This window comes from Ambystoma mexicanum, chromosome 2q (assembly GCF_040938575.1).
Source record: "Ambystoma mexicanum isolate Mex_15411 chromosome 2q, UKY_AmexF1_1, whole genome shotgun sequence".
Taxonomy (NCBI): Eukaryota; Metazoa; Chordata; class Amphibia; order Caudata; family Ambystomatidae; genus Ambystoma; species Ambystoma mexicanum.
Genome location: NC_090924.1, coordinates 1,073,774,797 through 1,073,796,107, shown reverse-complemented (window position 1 = coordinate 1,073,796,107; position 21,311 = coordinate 1,073,774,797). Strand labels below are relative to the sequence as shown.

Below are 21,311 nucleotides of genomic sequence, written 5' to 3'. Positions count from 1 at the left end.
GAAGGGAACCCCTGTGCCTTATGAGCTATTTTGAACTTGGGGAAGGGAAATCTGGTCACAAGCCAAGAGCTGGAAGAAGCTTTGAACTTTATTTTGGACACTACTTATTTTAATGCTGACATTCCTCCACATAGTACAAAGTTAGACGTGAGGGCAAGTATAGGTTTTCGACAAGGACTAGCCTTAGTTTTATGTAACTAGGGAAATCCCACCTTATCATAGGGCAAGTTAGGCCTTACTTGAACCTGCATTTTGAGTTAATAAAGGTTTGTGTACCAAACTTGATTCTGTTGTCTGTGTCTGCTTCGTGATGCCTTCACAAGTGTCAGAGGTGTACGTAAAGAAAGGAAACGCTGTGGTACCCAGAACAACATACAACTCAAAAATAACCAACAGACCGCAAACCTCAGGTCGGAGGAAGTAGAGAAGGAAGTTGAGAGCAATGACAACACGTGTGTGGATATGGAGGTGCCCAAACAACAACCGAAGCAGAAGCTGCACCTATGGGAACCTGAGGACGGACGTCCAAGACAAATACTGCCAAGACCCCCAGAGACTAAGAAGGGAGATAAAGGGGGACACAGCGCAATGATACATGGGGGGATGTCGTATATGAACTCCCATAGATGGACTACCTTCAAAGTAGGACCACCTTAAGGGCGAGAAGGAAGGGACAAATACAGGGAAAGGAGAGAGGAAGAGGAGGAACTACTGGAGCCCGGGAGCACAAATCTGGAGAGGGAAAATAAAGGTGATTCACACATACTGGGCTCCGTACCTCCTTTGGGCCCTCCACTCATTCACCCAACAAAGAATATACCACTGCCAAACCCCAATTCATTAAGCATTCTATATACCAATTCCAAATCTAATGCTATGCTCATTCCATTCATTAAGCATGCTACATACCACTGCAAAGCCTGAAGCCACCCTCTTTCATAAGCAAGCTATTAACCACTGCCAAACCTAAGGCCACCCCCTTTCATTAAGTATTCTATATACCAATGTAAAATCTGGTGCAACACCCTTTCATTAAGCATGCAATATACCAATCCTAAACCTGAACCTACCCCTTTCATTAAGCATGCTATATGCTACTGCCAAACCTGAACCCACCCCTTTCATTAAGCATGCTATATGCTACTGCCAAACCTGAACCCACCCCTTTCATTAAGCATGCTATTTACAACGGCCAAACCTGAGGCTACCCCCTTTCATAAGCATGCAGTATACCTCTGCCAAACCTGAAACCACCCCCTTTTATAAACATGCTATTTACCACTGCCAAACCTGAAGCCACCCCCTTTTATAAACATGCTATATACCACTGCCAAACCTGAAGCCACCACCTTTCATAAGTATGCTATATACCACTGCCAATCCTGAAGCCACCACCTTTCAAAAGCATGCTATATACCAATCCTAAGCTGGAAGCCACCCCCTTTCATTAGGTGTGCCATTTACCAATGCTACAACTAGAGCACCCTCTTCCTTTGGCATGCTATATATCAATGCTAAACTCAGAGCTACCCTACCTCCTTCCATATGCATGCCATATACTCCTTCAATACGTTTACTATATACCAATGGCAAAACTACAGCCACCCCCTTCCTTAAGCATACTATATGACAATTCCAAAATGAGTTACCCTTTTCTTAGGCATGTTATATGTTCCTCTTCCGTACAAATGCTTTATACCTATTTCAAACCCATAGTTTGCCTTTGCCTTTAGTATAGTTTTTACCAGTGCGAAAGCATGAGCTACCCATTCAGTAAGGAGGTATTTTTTGTATTTTATTTGGGTTTTATATAGCACTTTACATCAAAGCAGTGTACATGAGGCCATATAAAGGTACAAGAAAATGAAAATAAAAATTAGGAAACACAGTCAACGTCTGCATTTACATTGCTAACCAGAATGAAGTAGGTGAGACCTCAAGGAGTCACAGAATATAGAATAGACAGAGATAGAGTGCAGAAAGAGGGGGAAGAGTATTCCAGTGTATAAGACCAACCAAGGAGACTGAGGGAAAGAAACTGAGTGCAGAGAGGACGAGGGACAGCAAGAGGAAGATGGGAAGAGGAACGAAGCGAGCCAGATGGAGTCTGGCATGCAACCTGAGAAGAAAGGTATTAAGGTGCAAGACAATAGAGAAATTTGAAAACTAGATACAAGAAATTAAATTTAAGATGAGAGTCGAAAGAAAGCCGCCCGAGGTTAAAGAAAGAAGAAGAGATAGAGCCTCAAGACACTAAAAGAAAGAGTATGTGAATAGAAGCACGAAAAACCGATTTCAGGGGAGCTAGACGAGTCAGAGGGAGTACAAAGAGGGCAGAGGAACATTAAAAAATGACGAGAGAAACTTAAAGAAGTTATCAGATGCTTAATGGCCTTCAAAAGTCAGGAAAGGGCAAGCTTTCCGAATGTTATATGAATGAAAGTGACAGACTTGTGAAGATAAAGAGATGTGATGGTTGAAAGATAAATCTGAGTCTAAAAAGAGTTCCAGGTTACAGGCTCTAGATAGAAGAAATAGGTAACTGAGACAGAGGAAATGATATAAAAGAGGGAGGAAGCGGACGTGGAACAGTATTAGCGGGATAGAAAAGTACCTCAGTTTTAGTGGCATTAAGTACCAAGAAGTGGGCCGACATCCAAGATTTAATGTCAAGAAGACCGGAAGTGAGCTTATTGTGGATGTCTAAGGAGAAGAATGGGAAAGATAGAAAAAGCTGACAATCATCAGTGTAAAAGTGATGTGACAGACCAAAAGAAGAGAAACATCAGCAAGTGGAGATGTATAGAGAGAAAAGAGGAAAGGACCAAGGACTGAGCCGTAAGTGAGCAGAGATGTGTCAGATGAGGCCCCTGCCCAGGAGACTGAGAATGTTCTCTTGGACAAGTATGATCTAAACCGAGAAAAAATAGACCCATCAAAACCAAAAGAAGAGAGAGCAGCTAGTAGAAGAGAATGATCAACAGTATCAAAAGCTGCGGAAAGATCAAGTAAGATAAGAAGAGAAGAGTGTTTAGAGTAATGTGCAGACAGTAACAATTCTAGGCAAGAAAGAAGAGCAGTCTCAGTAGAATGACCAGGGCGAAACCCTGATTGAAAAAAGGGAAAAATATAGTCATGAAAAACAAAGGTAGAGGCTTCAGAATCGACAATTTAATCAAGGATTTCAGAAAGGTAGGGGAGAAGCGAAATAGGATGGAGGTTTCTTTTAAATCGTGATGATGGAGGCGTGTTAAAATAAAGAAGGAAAGGTTGAGGTGGATAGACAGATATTAAACAAAGATGTAAGGTAAGAAACAAGAGAAGGGTACACTTTAGGAATAAGTGCTGATGGAATGGAATCCATTGGGGAAGTGGTTGGGTGAGCCGGGCCAGTAGGATAGAGGTCTCCTCATTGGTGTTGGAGATTGGAGTGAAACATGTAATATTCTCCCTGGTAGATGAAGTAGGGGGAAAAGGAGTAGGTTGCAAGATAGAAGACTCAATGGCAGAGTGAAAAGAAGACACCTTAGAGGAGAAATAGAAAGCAAAGTCAGAGGCTGATAAGGTAGAATTAATCGAATAATCAGGTGTAGGGGGAGAAAGAAGGCGGGAAAGGGATTGAAAGAGACGTGTAGGGTGAGATGACTTAGTTTGCAAAAGGTCTCAAAAAGAAGAACGCTTAGCTAAAAGAAGACACTCATCATAGAGAGCATGATAGGAAGAACCGGAGCTATAGTCGGCTGCAGTTTTAAGTTTCAGCCAGCGTCTTTCTAATCGACTGAGAACACATTACATGGCACGGAGATGAGAAGAAAGCCACAGTTGAGGATGTTTATGCAAAGGATGGAAAACGGAAGCAGGATAGAGCATATCAAGCGAAGAGGAGAGTGAATATATCAATGTCAAACCAACTAACTCCCCCTCTCTGGGCATGCTAAATACCAATTGAAGGGACATCTTTTCCCTTAACTATAGAATATATCAATACCAAACTCAAACCCAGACTTACCCCTTTCCAAAATAATGTTTTATACCAATGCCAAACCCAGAGTCACTCCTCCCTTAAGCATGCTTTGTACCCATGTCAAAAAACAGGAACATCCCCTTACTTGTGCATGTTATATACCGATGCCAGGTAATTGGATTGCCATACCATTCACATCTGTGTCACTCTCACTGAACGACAACTAAGCCACTGACAACAGAGCAGTGCTACTTTTCAAGGAGTGGTCTTCCTCCTCCTACCACCCAGGCATAACACTACAACTAAACACAGTTAAGGAGCACACGTGAAGTGTTGACAATTATTCTGAAAAGAAACCCACATAGGCCTCACATTTCTCCAGCCCTTCTAAATGGTTCCGTGCCTTTCCCTCCAAATGCCAGGGCTGGACGGCTGCTCGTATACAAAGGTAAGACATCTTGATGCCTTTGTTCCTGGGCGAGCACGAATACATTATAGCTAAGGCTTCCGGTTTTATGCTATTTATTTTTCTGCCATTTATGTCTGTATTTATCCATATTTATTTTGAGTCATATAAAAAGATAATTCACAACCAGTGTTTTTCTGCATTTATTCTAATTAAAAATGCATTTAGTAAAGCACCAAAGCAGCCATATAAGAAATGGTAGCTCACTTTTTCCATAATAACAAACGGTTGCGCCTGTGACTGCTGCTGCCTGAAGACATATGCTGTCAGCAATTTAAAGAACTTTAATGCTATTTTTATACAAAGTGTACACTCTCCATGCTGGGAATCTGCAATGCGATTAGCCTGTGATGTATGAGTGAAATCATAAATAACTAGACAGAAAGACCTTTTTTTCTGTTTTTTCACTTTTTTTTATAAATACAGTCAGAAAGCAGATTGATGTTTGTCTGTATTTACGTGTAAAAATCAGTAACAACAGAAATCTGTAAGCCTTAATTATAGCACATGACTTTAACATGTGTGTACATGAAATGTTTCCTATAACAAATGTAAGACACAATAATATAAAGAGTCTGTTCTCAATACTAAACTTCAAGGAACGCGTCTTTGACGTCAAGGGACAGTACAGTGCCTATTGACAACAAGGCTCCCTTCCCTTTCCATCCGGCTCTCTCTCTCTCTCGTGTGCAATGCGCCAAGTCCTCCACGTGTACAGAAGTCCACGGATTTCTAACATGATTTGAGCAATATAAACCTCCTACATGCGTAGGGAGTCCACCTGCATGAAATTCACCGACATGTTTGCAATGTATAAGCCACTGACAGTTGGTACCTCTCCCAAATAAATAGGTCAGTAAATGGGTAAAGATTGTAGTGTGTGTGCGAGTGTGCGTCTGTCTTCATTGAAGCACAGGTTGCGGACACAAGACTTATTTATTTTCAATATGGTTTAGCGCAGTTCCTTCAACAATAGTACGCTTTATTCACAAACAGTTTTGTCCAGGTGATGGCGTCTGTATAAAGTGTGCTTGTATACTGAAACGGATGCCACCCGCTCATTTGTTTAAGACTTAATTGATTCTTGAGCTTGGCATTTTTGGCTTCATTTTTGATAATAGTTATATTGGTCACTGTCTGGCGTGAACAGTGCTAAGCAGAATTGTGTTCAGGGGAGCGGGCAAAGTTCAGATTCCCTCCAAAGCCATGGCTTACTATCCCAATGCCATAGCTGCCTTAGGCAGTAACACATATGCCTGTGGAGTGCAATCACAGTCATACCTGTTGCTGCACTGACAACTGCACTTTTATTGCGTGTTTGACTCTCTCATTCTGTTCACTCCATCTTAATTGCCGGCTAATAGCCCAGGAGCCACACACTTGACTTTGTAAATGTGAATGGAGAGCAGCACAGGTTCGATACCCGGTCAGACTCTCAAAGGCAGGACTCCGGCCTGAAGCACAATATAAAAGAGCTATTTATTATTATTGATTTTTAATTGTCAGGACCCAGAAAAATTGGGGAGCAGTCCAGCTTATTTCCAGTGCCCAGTGAAGCCCTCAGGTGGCACATGGTTCATGGGATTTGTCTGTTGAAATGGGGTGTCCCGAAATCCAGGCATCGATCTGCTGCTGCTGTAATGTAGACTAATGAACAAATGGACCTGAGTTGGTTCTGCGTGTGTTCTGATATGAGACAAGTGATCACTGGGTATTTTCTGGGGTCACCTTGTCTTGGGGTAAAATATCTTTCTGACTTTGAGGGAGATTATTCTTTACTTTGATTACCTCCAAAACCAAACTTGTATTGTTTTTAAAATCAGAGATTTTGGGATCACACCTTTCATTGGAGGCCATGAAAAAAATGTTGAAAAGAAGTTAACAATGAAAATGGCCGCCATGGAAAGGAGCAAAGGGAGTACACATAGTCCCTTTTCCCTTTCCATGGTGACCAATTGGAGAAATGGAAGGAACTTCGCAGCGCGCATCAGGAGCAGGTAAGTCTTTGTGGGGCAGGTAAGAACCCGGCGAGGGCCAATCAGATTATTGTTACAATCGGATTGACCCTCAATGGGTACTAATTTGTATTATGCTTACAAGATTACTGAAGGCCTGAAGTAACAATGTGACAAGTCATGGTTCAAATGGGGTTCTTTTTACAAGGTCAGGGTTCAAGCATCACACTAGCTCAGAGAGCAACTTTGCAAAAACATATGTCTATCTGCTATTCAAACCAAAGGGGGAGGGTTCCCTTGGCCCTTCTCCTACCCCCACCTTCGAGGCTAAGAACCTCAGTGTCATCTTTGACCCCACTTTCCTTCTCCGCCCACATCTCTGATGTCTCTAAAAAGTCAAACTTCCTACTGCACCTGCTCACACATATTCTGCCTTTCCTCTCCTTCCCCCAGAAGCTCATGGTCTCCCAAGCTCTGGTTCTCTCTAGGTTGGACTATATTAACAGCCTCTTTCTAAATCTACCTGCCTCTACTCTACGCCCTCTGCTACTATGGCTTTCACCCCACTGTCGTGGTGGACATGGCCTTTATTGGCCCGCCAGCCTGAGCCAAAGTAGGCCCGAGCAAAGCGAGGGACTCAGTGAGGGCTGGGGGCTGTTAAAAGTCCATGGGCCTCATTACAACCTGTCAGGTTTGGACCGCGGTGATTCCGTGACGGCGGTAACAAAGTTTCCGTGTCCGCAAGGTTGCGGAAACATCGTCCGATTACGTGCTGTTGGTCGCGCACCACACGGACGCGGAAACGTTGTTACCACTATCATGGAAAAAGCCACAGAAATGGACATAGCGCTGCCAAAAGTAGCGCAAAACCAGTGCTCGCCTCCCTCGCCACGGACACGGAACCAGAAATACCATGATCGCCAAAACAGGAAACAGAGAGGCGGCCATCATATAAAGCACAATCCATTGCCATCCAGAGTCAGCACAAGCAGAATCCTCAATGTGAGAAGGCAAAAGGGACCACCAGCATGTCTGCCAGGATTCCCGCTCAGAGGCAGCGCAAACAGCGCTTTAGTGAGGCGGAGCTAACTGTTCTGCTGGAGCATATAGTGGAGCATGCAGAGATGCTGTTCAGTGCCGATCAATGGCGTGCCACACAGCAGCGGAGGAAGGCAGTGTGGGCGGAAGCAGCATGCAAGTGCACCGCTGTGGGCTTGACTTTGAGGAGCGTCAAGGACTGCCACAAGCGGTGGGACGACCTCAGGCTGAGGGTTCGGAACCTGATCTCCATACACCGCCAACGCAGCAGTGGGACAGGTGGAGGACCCCCTTCCCCACTGAGGCTGCAAGCATGGGAGGAGCGTTGCAGCAGTGTCCTCCACCTTGAGGGCATCCATGGGATCGGGGAGGCTGAGGCAGGAGTGAGCCCACCTGCAGATGCTGGTAAGTGGTGAAACTTGAATGCCACTTGAGAATATGTTGATGGCATGACTGGGCCAAAGGACCCATTAATAACCTCCCCCCCCCCCCCCAAGCAGTGCATGACTGGGCCAAAGGACCCATCATGATCCGTATGGCAACCAATATCACAACAATGCATACCCCCAACAATCAGATGCATGTAACTAACACTATTGAATGATCAACCTGTATGATGCATGTGATGCACCCATCAGCCACCACCACAACACTAATTGCATGTCCTCTGTGTCCCCACAGCTGTATCAAGTGACAGTGATACTGCACAACAGGCCAGGCAATCTGCACCGGCACGTGTCCAAACCACCGCCCCTGCAAAAGAGGATGCTGCCAGCAGTTCGGCATCTCTGCCCCAGTACCAACTGCAACAAATGTGCCGGCCACCACCACCAACATCCCCAGCGTCTCCATGCTGCCTGAGACAACACAGGTTCCACGGGAACCCATCATGCCCACCCAAACCAACACAGAAGGCAGCTGCACTGCAGAGGAGGCGGCCTGTAGTGACAACAGTGCCCTGGCAGAGCACTCTGATACTGGGCCACAGGGGGAGATGCCCACATTTGATGACCTCGGATCCTTCCATCAGCTGGAGTTTAGCCCCACATCACTCCGAAGTCCCATGAGGTCACCCACCCCATCTATGGCAGAGCTTAATTCCTGCATGCAGCGGATGGAGGAGCAGCAGGCTACCCTCACCCAGCTGGTGGAGAGGCAGCTTGAGGTATCTAGGTTGCAGAGGGAGTGCTACAGCACGTCAGTGCGTCGCCTATCAAGGTCCATTGGACGCTTTGCCAGCACTATTGTCACCCTGGCACACCATGTGCGGGAGGGTAATGACAACACCTCCAGGCTCATAGAGTCCATGTTGATTAGGCAACAGGCAAATATTGCACATATGCCATCTATACCTGATTCTGTGCCATCCAATACCACCACCCCATCCAGCTCCACTACTGTCAGTCCAAGGAGGCGCTCGAGTCGGCTAACGGGGCTCTCGGGTAAGGATGCACAGGCACAGAAGCGCACACGGAAGTGATGGCATGTGTGTGGGGCACTGCAGGACACACGTGGACTAGAAGGGTGTGAGGGGTGGGTACGTTTGGGTGGTGGGGGAGGTTGTTTTGGGTGTTTGAACATTGGGGCCTGGGTGGGGGTGGGTATGTTTGGGTGGTGGGGGAGGTTGTTTTGGGTGTTTGAACATTGGGGCCTGGGTGGGGGTGGGTACGTTTGGGTAGTGGGGGAGGTTGTTTTGGATGTTTGAACATTGGGGCCTGGGTGGGGTGGGTACGTTTGGGTGGTGGGTGGGCACGGGTGTACAGCTTCCCTAACCATTGAACCTCCTTCCCTGTTGTTAATTCATCAATATATCATCATTTGAAATCAAAACATACATGTGTGGACATCTATCATTTCATTTGCAGTACAACAAATAATTTATTGTCATCACCATATCCATGCATTGCTGTGAATGTGCTGTGTCTCAAAATAAATGCGAATCAGTTCATCCCGTGCTCTTTGGCCATCAAGTGGACCCCCGGGGGGAGGTGGTGCCATCCCATCCCCATCTCCATCTCCATCCCCATCCCCATCCCCATTTCCATCCCCATCTCCATCCCCATCTTCTTCATCTGCGTCTGGGGGCATTGGGATGTTCCTGCGCAGGCAGAGATTGTGCATCATGGCACATACAAGTGTGATTTTACCCGTCTTCACTGGGCTGTACAGCAGTGACCCGCCAGATCTGCTCAAACAGCGGAACCGGGCCTTCAGCAGACCGAATGTCCTCTCAATCATTCCACATGTGCGGACATGTGCCCTATTGTACGCCTCTTCATGCCTGTTCCTGGGTCTCCGTACAGGTGTTATCATCCATGGCGTGAGTGCATATCCAGCATCACCTACATGGGATGTAGATGGGGGGACATGTCAGTTTTTGTTGTATCATGTCTTCATCTGATGCTGTGCTATCTTGTATCATTGTTCATTCATGCATGTGTGCCATGCAGTGGTTGGAAGTGTTTATTGGCCATCACAGTGGATGTAGCCAAATGGATATTGACCTACACATTTAAGTGCATGTGTACTCTGCCCTGCGGGTGACATTTGATTGTGAGTATGGCATAGTGCAGTGATGTGCACACATGACAGAGTCACTCCACTGTAATGAAGTAGTTAATGCAGGACGTCTCATTTACAGGCATCAAGTGCATTGGGAGGGCAGTGTTCCATTTGTGGGTGGGTGTTTGCAGTAGCACAAAGTGTATGGGACAGCGACAGTATCGGATGTGTGTGTCATGTGGCAGGGTGTGTACGGGCACACTGTGTTGACCTTATTTGTCTTCCTTTGTGATGTTTGGGATCCGCTGTCTATTTGGTTGATGGCAGGGGGGGTGATGCATGTGCGGTCACAGCGGCACACTCACATTGCTCATTGGCCTGGAGACACACGCACCACTTCAACAGGGTCGGAGCATTGTCAGCTGTACTCACCTAATAGCCATGTGCTTTGTCCAGCATAGCGTTCCATGTACCTTGGCAACGTCGAATTTCGCAGTACCATTGAGTCATGGGTTGAGCCTGGGAAACGTGCGCAGCAGTGTGTAATCAGTAGTGTGGCATCACATACCATCTGTACATTCAACGAGTGATACTGTTTCCTATTGCGGAACACCATCTCAATTGCACGTAGTACTGTCAGCTCAATGTGGGTGCAGTCAACTGCACCTATGCAATTTGGCATGCCTGCTATGGCATGGAAGGCCAACTTGGTGGCAATGACCTCGGGGAGGGTACGAGGTAGGGCTATGTGTTCCGACACATGGCGCAACAGGGCATCCAGTACCTGTACCAGGATTTTTGAAAAACAGGGTTGTGATATGCTGTGCAGCTCACCGACGTGTGTTGATAGGTGCCAGTGCCAAGGAAATGCAGCACAGACACAACCTTCAGGAAGGGGGGATGGCGGTGGGGGTGTCTATGTGGCTGCTGATGTTGTCCTCAATCATGGCAGTGGTGTACAGGATTGTTGGACGGTCCAGCCGGTATAGTGTGTGGATCTGTCCTGGGGTAAGGTTCCAGGGTGAGGCCCTGATGCGTGGTATTGCAGGCTGTCTGTGGGGTTGTGCTGGCTGGACAATGGGCTTTGCCATAGGTGCAGGGTTGGCTGGTTGGCGCCTGCGCCTCCTCCGCCTCCGCCTCCTCCTCTGCACCATTACTGCCATCATGTGCAGTGCTGCCTGTTGGTTGAGTAGGCCCAGTCCACGTGCTACTAGAGCTGCTGCCTGCATGGTTCTGTGTTGTGTTGGGCTGGGTGTGGCACTTTTGTAGGCTCCCAGTGTGCTGCAGGGTCCTGCTGGGCTGATTTGGTGCACCTGTGCCCTGATTCAGTTCAGCAGGCACTGTTTAACGTCATGTTTGCGGTGGCGGCGGTACTGCCACCGTGATCACGGTTTTAACGCCATTTTTCTGGCGGTGTTTCCGTGTCCGCGCTAGTTGTGATGCTCGCAGTGTTTTGTATTGCCGGTAACGGAGGGGTTTCCGTGCAGGTGGACTTTACAGGACCCTTAACTCTGCAGTGGCGGTTGGGGGAGGTGCTATTTCCAGGGCCGCGGGTCATAATTGGGCAGATCTGAAAATGGTGCCGGTATGGTTTTACCGGCGACGTTAACTCCGGACCGGTGTACTTGTAATGAGGCCCTATGTCTGTCTCCCACAACGGGGTTGAGAAAGTCATTTGCATCCCAGAGTTTATCCGATGTGTAAATAGTTCCTTTTTTTTCTCTGGAAAAATCTCCAGAGGGAAAACAAAAACAAGATGGCCACCTAAGTCCCTTTTCCATTTCTATGGTGGCAGCTGTAGCGGTTTTATAACACGCCACACTCCAGGCAGGGACTTCTTCCACTGACACTGAAGGTGGTGCACAATAAAAAGGTTATTTTAATTTTAATTTGATTCCTGGATTCCTGGCTTGAGTAGGCACCAACCCGTCTCACACCCAACTTGACAAATACCCTGCGTCACAATGGACCATGAACCAGGCCGGTGTGTAACAATGAAATATTTATTTATTTTTAGAATTCAATGGAAAAATCAGGACAAAACAAGATTTAGGGCAGCAGCCACCACGGTGTGGCAATACAAATGCAAAAGCTTAAAACACACTTAATTCAACTTCTAACCTAAGATACATACAGCTTTAATAAAAATGGAAACAATCACTTTTCTTCACAATCACAGATGGCACATAGGTTAAGCACTCCCCTGCAACACCTCCCCCAAATTCTTCGTGGATGGAAAGCAGTGTCAAGGAGTCATAAAGAAGAGGGAAAAATTGGATTTAAGATTCAGCCCACCACCCCAGAATAGGAGGTCAGAAACGAAAAGAAAAACCCTCAAAAGGAGCAAAATGGCAAACTCTGATTTTACTTGTTACTTATAGATCAGTTATAGTTGCGGTAGAATAGCTAGAACAGGACTTTGTGTAGCTGTACTTAAGAGACAAGGAAGCTTACAGACTACTGAGCAGGGCACCAAAGCAACGTGAACACAGGTGAGAAAATCGATTTTGAGAGGAAAACAATGCACAAGAAACACACATGGCAGAATTGCAATTTCTTATTTTACACAGGCTTTAAAATGACAAACAGCTAAGAAAAGAGGCTTACCAGGGAAATCGGTTTTTGGGATGAGAAATGCATGCCCAGAACAGATAGGATACTGAGGGGAAGGGATGACTCTTTATAGGATGATAGTGTAGGTTTTTCTATGGGAAATGCAAGACGGATTTTAAAGAAAAGCAAAATACACAGGCAAATTCGGTTTTGTTAGCACACTGGGACTCATTAAAATAGTGGCGGCCACAGTATGAACGGTGCTGGTAAGGCACCGGCTCCGTTCATACCGGGCTGCCACATTATGAGTTCTGCTAGTGGGTTCCTGCCAGCCCATCAGGTCTTACCTGGCGGGCTGTGCGGCACCCGTGAGCAGAACTCGTGATTGGACCAGCACCATTATAAACAGTGCTGGTGCAACCATGCTCCTGACCCCCATTGTGCCCTATGGGGCAGAATGGGGACCGGGAGCCCGGCATTACTGCCTCCTGCGAATGGGCAATTACCAGCCCCTTCATCTCGTAATGGGTAGGTTATTGCCCAATTGTGGGAGGCGGTGTCGGTAGGGAGCATGGCGATAGCCGTGCCTGCCATACAGGCATGGCTACCACCATGCTCGTAATGAGGCCCACTGACTAGTTCTACTGAGACTATATTTTAAGGACTGTAATTGTTAAAGAAAGGCACTTGTCATGAGGTGGTTGAGTTCAAATTGCAACCAACTCACAGTGAATCTCGGATAGGGGAATTAATTGATTTATTTCAAATGATACTAGGGACTTACACAGATAACTGGAAGAATTAGAAAATAAATATGCTAACAGATATAGCCTAACACAGATTTTCTAGGGAAAGGGTGAACAGAGGATCCTGGCAACTTGGGAAATGAGTGGGATTTTAATGGGATTTGAATAGGATTTGAATAGGATGCAAAGGTAAAAAAGAGTGGGATATGCAGTTTTGAGTACTGGGTGATGTGATACTTATAAGTAAGCTTGAGTTTGGTAACTTGGACATCCAGCAAGGACTCTGGACAGCGGGGCCAAGGATCTGGTCACTGGGCAGCGTGGTCAAGGATCTGGTCACTGGGCAGTGGGGTCAAGAGATCTGGTCACTAGGGCATTTGGGCTCTCCGGAATGGGAACAGCTGGGCAAGGTCTGGTCACTGTGGACAGCTGGATGGGTCATCTGGGCAAGGTCTGGTCACTGGACTCTCCTAAAGGGGATCAGCTGCCCTTCCTCCTTTCTCCGTGGATTATTGGGTATGCCTGGGTCTGGATGGTGGTTCTGCCTGGGTCTGGATGGTCCTGCCTGGATGGACTCAGCTGCCTCTGGTTCTGTTTTTGGTTTTTCTTGAGTCTTTGAATCTTGAATATCCCTTGTGTCTCCCTGTCTCCCCCTTAAATAGCCAGAGTGACATCATAGAATTTTACAATATGGGGGGGAAGTACTCTGGAGTTAAGCCGATTCTAGGATCGGCTAGGCTACTGGTGTTCCTTCCAACCCCAAGCTGATTGGTTCAAGTGAAGTGACATAATTTTCTGTATGTGCATTTATGACTTTCTTTGTTTCATAAAGCCTATTTTTTGACAAAATTAGTTATGGATCAAAACATCAGATTTACACTAGTCACCCTCATAAAAAGCAGACATGCAGATCTCATATTTCACAAGGAATTGGCCAGTTTGAAAGCCAATTCTGTGCGAGGTAGCATAGCTTTTGGGCACAATTTTGCCATTTTTAGGAGAAACACCACTTTAAACATTCTGCAAATGGCTACACATCTGCCCAGTACTATTTCACATATTTTCATCAAGTTTGATGTCTGTGCCATTTATACTTCACTCAGAAATGCATTTTCCCTGCCATTCCAGTCCACCACGTGGGAGAAAGATGCACATGGTCTCATTGTGCTTGTCCAAAGATCCCACAAAATACTAGCATAATATTGAATTTTTGCTTATTCAGGGTGCTGGGTAAAATGTCTCAATGTAAACCATTTTTAAAATCAATGAACTAGATGGAGTCCATTGTGTGGGCGGTTCTCCCACCCCCACAGCCAAATTGTCTATCCTCCTGGGCCAGCCTGAACAAAGGGTTCCCATGATGCCCTTTGAAGCCCTCCAGTGGGTGCTGGGAAGGGATAAAGAAGAACATCACACAAAGGAGCAAAACACAGGACTTTACCCCCTTCCTTTGTCCTTTAGGGCAGTTCTGCCTGGCAGTCTGACAGAACCAGTAATTATCACACTGTCAATCCCAGCCGATGTCCTTGCAGCATCAGTTCACTGCGAAGTGCAAAATTGGGAGGCAAGTCTTCCTGCGGAACTGGCTTGACTGGAATTCCTGGGCCTCAGCCATGCTGACTGAAGTCTTTTTTGGGGGAAAGAGCATAATATACATACCTTTGCAGTCCCTCCACCCGCATACAATTGTGTTTCTGTGCAAGCCACGGTATTATTTAACATTTTAGTTTTCAAATGGCATTTTCCTGCTTTGCAAAAGCAGATTTACATGTGTGTTTATTTTCTTTCATGTTAATTTCACCAATGTGGTTTCTGCCACACACAGTTACTTTGGAATTAACTTTCTGGAAGGCTTTTAAAGATACAGCCAGTTTCTGGACACAGAGATATGCTACAAGTAACTGACAAGAGGCAAGAGAGAGAGCCACGCTATTGTTTTCCTTTGCAGTAATTTGCATGCGCTGGTTCATTTTAAAAGTAAATCATAGCCGTGTGGACTGAAACAGAATTCTTTGCTCTTCATGTACTTTATTAATGAAACAATGCCGTTCTGGGAGGTATTGCCTTTCTTTATGGCAGTCAGATGAAATACACATGCAGGGCTTTGTTTAATGGAGCAAATCTTTGTGGTGTTTAAAATGAAAGGTGGCGTAATTAACACCAAGGTCCCTTAGCGCCATGGTTTTTAACACCCGCTAAAAGCAGGTGTTAAAACCTCCATGGCGCTAAGGGACCTCGTAATCAGGCGGTAAGGGTCGGCGCTGTTTACGCTGCCGTAAACCCCTTACCGCCTGGGTCGTAATGAGGCCCATAATGTTTTAAATAACACAAGCCATCATAGCCCGCCCCCTCCGTCCCCCCAACCATCCACTCCCGTTGTAATCACTATTGTCTCTGATTGTCAAGGTCCAGTCTCTTCCCATTTCCCCCATATCTTGGATGCCTTAGCTGGGCATCCTCGTGCGCCATAGACCCGGTGCTCCATCATGGCACATGAGTCCATGTCAAGTATCCATTGTTCAAGTGTCGGGGGGTCGGGCACTTCCCACTTTTGCGCAATGTTGCGCTTCATCAGGGCCGCCGCGGTGTTCAATAACAGTTTTTCCCATTTGTTAAGGTCAGATGTGTCGAGTACCCCCAGAATTAGGACTCTCGGATCAAGCTCAATGGGGCAGGTGAGTGCCCTGGACAATTCCGTGCAACAGGCATTCCAGTAGGTGCGGATCCGGTGGCATGACCACAGGATATGATAGAAGGTGCCTTCCTCTTCCCCACAGCGGAGGCAGTTCGGATTTGTTGCCCTCTTCCAACCATGCAAAAACGGTTCGAGGGTAGTATACTCTATGAAGGATTTTGAGTTGCACCAGCCTGAGCCTAGAGGAGATGGCCACCTCACGCGGATGCATTAGGACCTGGATCCAGTCTTCTGGGTCTATCTCACCCACATCTCTTTCCCACCTGATCTTTAGTCTCGATAACTCGGGGGTAGCGAAGGATGTGATGGCGTTGTAGAGAATGGATGTGCATTTGTTGGGGATGTGCGCGGGGATCATATTGCGTTCTATCAGTGTATGGTCGGGGACCGTGCCTTCTAGGGGTATATAGGTCTGGAGGGCATGGGTCAGTTGCATAAAATGATATTGTACAGTTGTGGCCAATTGGAATTTGCACTGCATGTCCTCAAATGAGGTCACTTTCCCATCTCTGAGGACATCTCCAACCTTCAGGATTCCCGCCCTCACCCATTGCGGCCATGGTTCAAGTTTCCCAATTTCCTGAAGGTTACTATTTCGCCATAGGGGTTGCGCTGCAGTTATTTCATTTCCCCACCCAATGAACACGTGTGCTTGTCTCGAGATGGTAGTGAAGTGGGCCTCGTTTGTGGGCAGGGGAGGTCTCTGTGGGGATTGATATACTATCTGCAACGGGTCTGTGCCCTGCATGGGTTCCACGTCAGCCCGGATGTGAGGTAGAGCCCGGTCCCCATGAAGCAGATCGTTAACTACCGCCAGTTGTGAAGCCCAGCAGTAGGTCTGGAGGCGGGGCACATCAATCCCCCCTCCCAAACCGACCTCTGCAGAGTGCTCAATGCTATGCGTGACTGGCCTCCCCACCATATGAGTTCCCTAAGGAGGGTTTCAATGCGGGTGAATTCAGAGGTGGGGGTTATGAGTGTGGCTTCTGGAGGACATACAAGAATCTTGGAAGCGACATCATTTTGAAGAGTGCGGCGCGCCCCATGAGGGTCAAAGGGAGAAGCTTCCAGTGATGAACGTCTCTCGCAAACCTCTCCGTAATCGGTTGGAGGTTATGCATTACATATTTGGTTAGGTCAGGTGTTATCCAGATCCCCAGGTATTTAAAGCTCTGTGTATCAAACCAGTATGGACATCTCGTGGAGTCGACTCGCTCTCCCCCCTACACCGGGAAAAGTACCGATTTCCTCCAGTTGATTCTTAATCCACTGAATTCCCCGTATGTGATGAGCATCTGGGTTTTTATGGGGCAATTCCAGACCGGTTCGGCCAGGTATAGTAGAAGGTCATCAGCATAGAGAGAGACACAGTCCTCATGTCCCTCGAGCCATCTGAATCCCGTCCATGCCCCGCTCTGGCGGAGCCACAGTGCTAGCGGTACAATCGCAAGAGCGAAAAGGAGGGGGGAAAGGGGGCACCCTTGTCGCGTGCCTCTGCCTAGGGGAAAGAATCGGGAGGTTCCACCCATTCACCTTAACTTCTGCTAGGATGTTGGTAATAACAGTTTTACCCAGCCTAGAAAGCTCTCCCCAAACCCCATACGGGTCATGATTTCCCACAGGCTGTTCCACCGGATTGAATCAAATGCCTTTTAAAAGTCTATTGCCAACAGGGCGAGTGGGGCATCGAGGATAGGGGCCCGTTCGAGGGCCAGGTGGAGTCGACGCAAATTCATTCGGGTCGATTTGTGGGGCATAACACCACACTGATCCGGGTGTATCGGAGTGTCTGCCACCCGTTGGAGCCGGTTGGAATAAAACAACTTTTTAACTTAACCATGCAGGGTCTATAGATATTGTCCAATGTAGGTGTCGTATATACACAACATAACTCACTAGACATACACAAAATACCACACTAGATGACTTGGTGAATTCTTGCATAATGTCATATTTCACACACTCTCTACAGTCACACAAGGTCATCGTCTGCGACAGACAGGGTTCTGAAATACCAGTCACGGCTCTTCATTATCTTAAAAACAGCCAGCTACAATGCTCAGAGCACCTGCTGCAATTAAACAATGGCAGGTGCCGTTCACAGGAGAGAAGCTCACATCAGACCCATTATTTCTGGGAAACAAAGCACCAAACGGGACCAGCCTTCATTACCATAAAGCTGAGAGGGGCTGAGCGGCATAATAACATCCGGGTGATCCCGCCGAGAGAGGAACCCTCCTGTCTGGAACGTGGAATGTCTGTGCCAGTGCTGTGTGTCAGTGACATTCATAGTTACATGCTTTCCTTCACCTGTAAAGCAGCTCGAGCTGCTCTATCTCCATACTGATGTTTGTGCTGCCCTTGATTTCATAAAATTGAACTTTTGCTCACGGCACTGCATTAACACTTGCCTTCTGTGACTAGTGAATGATATTGAATCATGGTGGACAGTCGAGTGAAAGCGCAAAAACTGTTTTTCCCCCAAAGCATTCAATACCTTTGACTATGGTATTATATTCCCCGCCCACAATGCCTCACAGCAGTGGAATAACATGTGGCAACTGTCAACTAGCTAAGCACTTGTCCGTCCTGACTCTGAAGTTGTCCAATTTCTTCTTCAAGTCTGTAGTGTGTGTGGACATTATTCTATTAGGCAAACATTAGCCTCATGCACTTAGGGGTTTGAATATATCACAATGGATGCCTGTTCCCTAGCAAAGCGGCAGCACACGTTCACAAATGATTGACATTAATGGCACGCAACGGCCTCAGAATTAAGCTAGAGGGACAAGAGGTGGCTGTTGCACATTTAAAAGTCCACAGTTGGTGGTTAATGGATGGATTCCGCCCTTAATAGACAACTGGTGGCCAAAGGAAGAAGGTATAAAAACCTCTGGGACGACCTGAGCTCCACGTCAGGGCTACGGTGAGCTTCTACCCCAATGCAGCTGAGAATGTCAGTGGCCTTTCCTTTAATTCAAAGGTGATATCCATTTCCTGATCTCCTCCTGGTTAGAACATTACCACTTACATTTTCTGGCCTCCTGGAAGACCAGTTTGAGAGACGGCAGATGACATCAAATTACAACATGCATTGGAAAACCCTGGCCGTGGCTGCAATGCAGAACAAATTAATTCGTTTTGCAACAGATCAAGAGCCAAAAAGGACATGAGTATAAAACAAAGGTCACTAGTTTGACAGTATGCTTCGGCCTGGATCCTCTTACAATCGAGCATGTTATGTATGATATGATATGTTATTTATAACGCGTTTAATACCCAGAGGATCGACCTGCGTTGCTCTGTGTCATCTTGCTTCCAAGGCGCGCACGTTGCTGCTGAGCTATCCTACCCTCCTCACTTGATAATTAACAATATCTCCATTTAACAGGGATAAAAGCAGAAGCATCGCACAGCTCATGCCAGCTACACATGGAGGTTCATACGCCCTTGAGTTTGAAACCTTCTATCTCTACATTTAAGCTTCTATTCCACACAACTCTTCAAAACCAAAACTCTGAAAATTTGGTACAACAGAAACAATGGGTACATTAGTCATAATCATAATTTGAAGTATTTCGGAGAGTAAAGTACTCTGGCGATATAGTAGATGGTCTGGGATCATGTGATAAATATTTATTATGACTCACTTATAAAACCTCAGTATTCGTTTTAGAGTGACAAGCATGACCTCTGCCTTACCTGTATGCCAAGAATGCTCAGTGCCTTTATTAAGTTGGTGGCATGCTTCAGTGAGCTGTTTGCATGTTACACTTTGCATCAATGTTTCTCCTTAGGCCCTTCTTATTCTGACCAATGGGTTGCATCTTTTTTCCGGAGTACCCTCTTGGCGTTTCTATGTTCAGTGACCCTCACATTCTCTATACACTGCTTGTGGAATCAGATAACCTCTGCAAGGTTTTGATGTGTCTTTTCTCTGAAGTCACACTCTGAGGAGTCGGTGTTGGGTCTTTTTCATAGGTCACAGCTGCCAGGCTTGTTTAAAAATGTATGTTGCAGTTGGTTAGCTTGTTTAAGTGGATCTATGTCATGTGACCTAAGCCCTACCCACCTGCTTAGCCCTGACCCTTCTTTGCTTAACTGTTAGATCACAAGGTGTCTCTTGCTCAGCCATCCGAAGCAATGAACAGAGATGGGAAAGGGCAATTCCTGTTTGGACCTGTTGGACCAGAAGTGCCCATGCCCACCCAGCTACTGAAAGATCGGATAAGCATCACTGGATATGCATTTTACCCCTCTCTCCCAACAGCCCATACACACCATCACCACTCACTGCCAACCACGATGCTCACCATATCATAATGGACAATGCATCGCAGCAACCACATCCACACAATCATAGATCCTATCAACACTCTGTCATCTACCGCTACAAGTAAACTGATGCTTGCCAATTTCTGGTCGGAAATCAACCAAACAGAAGACTTTGCTGACCACAGTACTGCAAATGACATGGAAACTCTGAAACTTGGATGACATCTACCTCCACTCACACTCTAGACATCTTCATCCCCAATGGCTACAGCATATTACAAAGAGACCATCCAAACAAAAAAGGAAGAGGCCTTGCCATCATTCGCAAAGCATCACTGCCATGCATCTAACCGGGCATTGCCACAATCATCCCCTTTGAAAACATTTCCTACCACTTTGCACTCTATCAAATAGATATAGTACACCTCCACCTCATGTACAGACTACCCAAGCCCAACAGAGTAAGGACTCTGAGACTTAATGGACTTGGCCACCACCATGTCTCTGACGCACACCAACAAGATCTTCCTCAATTACTTCAACATCCCTTGCAACCCAGCCACCAAGTCAATGAAGGAAGAACTCCACCGCCTTTTATGGCACTCAGAAAACAAGAACATATTTGGCAAAAATCATTCAGCACATCAGACCTCACCCTGCTCAAGGAGCTCTGTGTGACAGGGAAATGACTTGATCTCCACTGGCACGGTCAACTACTACAAAAACACCATAGAAAAAGCCAACATTGAAAGGAGAGCCCTCTTCAAGGCCATTTAGCATTGCATCAATCCTCTGCATGACCCACCCAAACTGCACTTCATTGAAAAGGTCTACTGCCATTAACTCATCGACAAGATTAGCAGCATCTGCAAGCATATAGACACCACTGTTACAACTGACTGCTCACCAGACATCCCTTCTTGTATAACCACATCCTGGATAACTTTCCCAGACACTCAGCATGGAAGACCTCAATGACACCCTAGCATCCATCAAGGCCATAACTCTGTACTTGAGAACCCTTTGACTGAAGCATCCCTTTGCTATATGACAATCATCAGCAGCTCCCTCCCTCAAGGCATCCATCTTCTCCTCTGCCCCGAAGACCAGACAATCC

At 46.5% G+C, this 21,311-nt stretch overlaps 1 protein-coding gene across 5 annotated transcripts in view; it reads right to left on the bottom strand.

The window, feature by feature from the left end:
* CDK14 (cyclin dependent kinase 14) overlaps window positions 1-21,311 on the bottom strand; it is a 2,372,392-nt gene that overhangs the window by 1,148,016 nt on the left and 1,203,065 nt on the right. The window lies entirely within an intron of this gene.